This window comes from Primulina tabacum, chromosome 8 (genome assembly GCF_025594145.1).
Source record: "Primulina tabacum isolate GXHZ01 chromosome 8, ASM2559414v2, whole genome shotgun sequence".
NCBI lineage: Eukaryota > Viridiplantae > Streptophyta > Magnoliopsida > Lamiales > Gesneriaceae > Primulina > Primulina tabacum.
The window spans coordinates 23,150,454-23,153,670 of record NC_134557.1 but is presented as its reverse complement, the minus strand read 5'-3'; the positions used below and the strand labels follow the sequence as shown (position 1 = coordinate 23,153,670).

At 38.6% G+C, this 3,217-nt stretch overlaps 1 long non-coding RNA gene across 1 annotated transcript; it reads right to left on the bottom strand.

Annotated features, from left to right (window-relative positions):
* Positions 1–521: 521 nt before the first annotated feature.
* Positions 522–2,980, bottom strand: LOC142554849 (uncharacterized). Its single transcript, XR_012822223.1, has 2 exons — positions 2,568–2,980; positions 522–746 (listed from the first exon to the last, which is right to left on the bottom strand). It is a non-coding gene; the product is annotated as an uncharacterized LOC142554849 (long non-coding RNA).
* Between the last annotated feature and the right edge of the window lie 237 nt (positions 2,981–3,217).

Genomic DNA, 3,217 nt, shown 5'->3' with positions numbered 1-3,217 from the left:
AAGTGCAATCGCCAACATCCGGGGCAGTGTCTATGGGAATCAGGGAAATGCTTTAAATGCGGAGTCAGTGACTACATGTTGAAGGAGTGCCCACAGTGGAGGCAGCCGACCCAGGGAAGAGTATTCGCCATGCATGCTCAAAAGGCGAACCCAGATACGACATTACTGGTCGGTAAACTTTTCTACCTAAGCTCAGTATTATTTCGCCGTGCATGTTGAAATTTTATTTGGGATTATTAGTGTGCTAGTAATACTTTTGAGTCACTTGGGATAATAATTTATACAAAGCTTGAGGTTAATTTAGAAGTTTGGGGATATAAGTTTTGTGTTGTGCTAACGTACCTCAGGAAATATTTTCATAAAGAGAGTTTCCACGAAGGCCCTGATAGACTCAGGAGCCACTCACTCCTTTATCTCAGAATCTTTCTGAAACGTCTCGCTCTTTTTTAAAATTCTACTGGATAAATTTTTTTTATATAAAGCTCGCATTTTCGAAATAACATTTAAAATAATCGTAATAATTTGACAGTAATAATAGCGTATTTTAAAAATAACTAAACATCCAAAATCTTACGTCACCATAAACATATAAAAATCTTAAAAATCATCAACGTATTAAAATATTCATTTCCTCTCAAATCTCATAAATCATAATGCGGAAAATATGCGGTCCTCGGATCGTGTCACTGCACCAGGTCTGCCTACTCAGAGTTCGGCACCTCCAGTCTACTCATCATTAAGCTCACCTGCATCACACACGCCTAGTGAGTCTAAAAACTCAACACACCTGCACCGTTAATAACAAGTACATATACATGGTACACAGCAGTGAAAAATATCATACTCAACATATCTTTCATGAACTTTAAAAACATAATGTAAACGTGCCATATGAAATCGTGACATGTCAAAACAGTTCATCGTTAATCATCGTTCATCGTTCATCATTCATCATTCATCGTTCATCGTTCATCATTCATCATTCATCGTTCATCATTTATCATTGTGAATTCAGTTCATTAGAGGTGACTATCGTACATCATTTACGATGGATCCATCATACATAGAACCGCGGTACCCGGGGGCTGTCGGACATCAGTGACAGGATTACCCATCCACTATGCCTAGGCCTCATCATCATCTTCAGCATTTACATATACGTCTTAAACATTTACATATACTTCGATAGCCACAACTAAATCCCATCATTCAAAACATTACTATTTTCATCACTTATAAAAATCATGAATAAATGCAATTTTTCTTAAATCCAAGCATACGACGTATATCTTCATAAAATCTTAAAATCATGATCATGATGCTTAAACATTTAAAATATAGTAAATTTGTGCTCAGGGCGCTGCCAGGACCAAAATCTCACCCCGGGTGCAAAATGACCATTTTGCCCCTGGAAACCCAAAATTATCGTTTTGCCCCTACACGTCTAAAATTGACCCGAAGCTTACCGAACTCCTTAAAATATCCCAAAACATATTTATAAGCATTCATAGACGTAAACTCGAGCTCATTTTACAAACTAACCGATTCGTTTTAAAACTTGGACCGGGGTCCCGGTTTTAACCCGAATCGTACCGAAACTTAATCGAAACTTTCCCAAATTTTTACCATACCTTAAAAACATCTAAAAGGTCCTAAAAACCTCAAAACCAGACCTTTAGACACTCGAATAAGACCCTGAACAGCTGCTGGAAATTCCAGCAAGCCATCGCCCAACTCTAGCCGTGACCCTAGCATGCTTCTAACTACTTCATGCTTAAACCGACCCGAACCAGGCCCTAGACTCGACCCTTAGACAATACTTAAGACCATGGTTAAGCCCATTTTAACTCAGAACCATCACCTAAGCCCCAAAAAAATCAGAACCGTGACAGCAGCTACAAGAGACTCAAATTGTGCAGCTTTCATGTTTCTGGTTGTACAGCTTTCTTTAGCCAACCAAGCCACAAACCACCTTAATTAGGCTCATCCTAGGACCCTTAGAGACTGCCTAAATCATAGCCAAGAGCCCCAACCCAGCCCCTAGCCGAAACCATAAGATCAAACACCTATAGCCCTTGCATGCATACAAATCTGCGCAGCTGCACTTCTTCTCGTTCCAGCATACTTCCTGGCCAACAAGACCCCTAAACGCCATAACTATACTCATCCTAGGACCATTAGAGACTGCCTAAACCATGGGCAAGAGCCCTGGACCAGCCATACACAGAACAACAAGATCTAACACCTACAGCTCCTACACGAACCTTGCCACAAACGTCGACCTACAACAATAACTCCGATCTTTAAGCCCCTAGGCTCGATCCGTTCATGAAACCAGCAAGATGTCCCCCATTTGTTTTAAAGTTCTATCAGCCCTCTAACACCGAAAACCAGCAGCCCCTTGCAACATACCAGAAAAACGTGAGTGGTGATCACAAGATGCAAGAATAAACAAAAAAACCGAAAATCTTTCCTGCACTAGGTTGGATCGAAATTTTAATTGTAAGAACACAATCATCAGCATATATATGACGTAAATGATGCAGAAAGAAGGGTACGGGGTGTGCCTTAGATAGTTGATGAACGAAAACGAGACGGAGGAGACGCCGGATAGCCTTGGATGCAAGAACAAGCCAACAACCGTGGCCTTCAGCTGGTGTATTTCTTTGAAACCGAGAGTACTGAAATATAAATGGGATGTCGGCAGGTGGTGGTGGGTGATAATGGTTGTAGGGTAGCAATTATAATCTTTAATTAATTATTAATCAAATAACTAATGACCCTAAATGGTTTATTTAAAGATTAAAAGAGTTTTAAGTCCAACGAGCTTAAAAGTTGTCTCATTAAATCCAAACACACTTCCGAAAAATATTTCGTGTTGGAAAGTTTTTGAAAATATTAGCCGAGCCCTCAAAAAGTCCCCCGATTTGATAAAATTTACGCACCGTTAAAAATTAAAATCTTACGGGTAAAAATACCCAATAAATTCCAATTTTTCAAAAATAACTTTAAAACATCTTATATTAATTAATAAAAATTAATCGTGTAATAAAAATAATTTTCTTTAAGTATGCAAGCACGTTTAAGAAAAGTTTTATGTTTATGGCACGTCTATGTATGTACGTATGTAAGTTCATGTTTAAGCGCAAGTTCAAGTTCAAGTTCATTTATGTACTCTTTATTTTAAAGTTGCATGTGGTTTTATTATGTATTACTC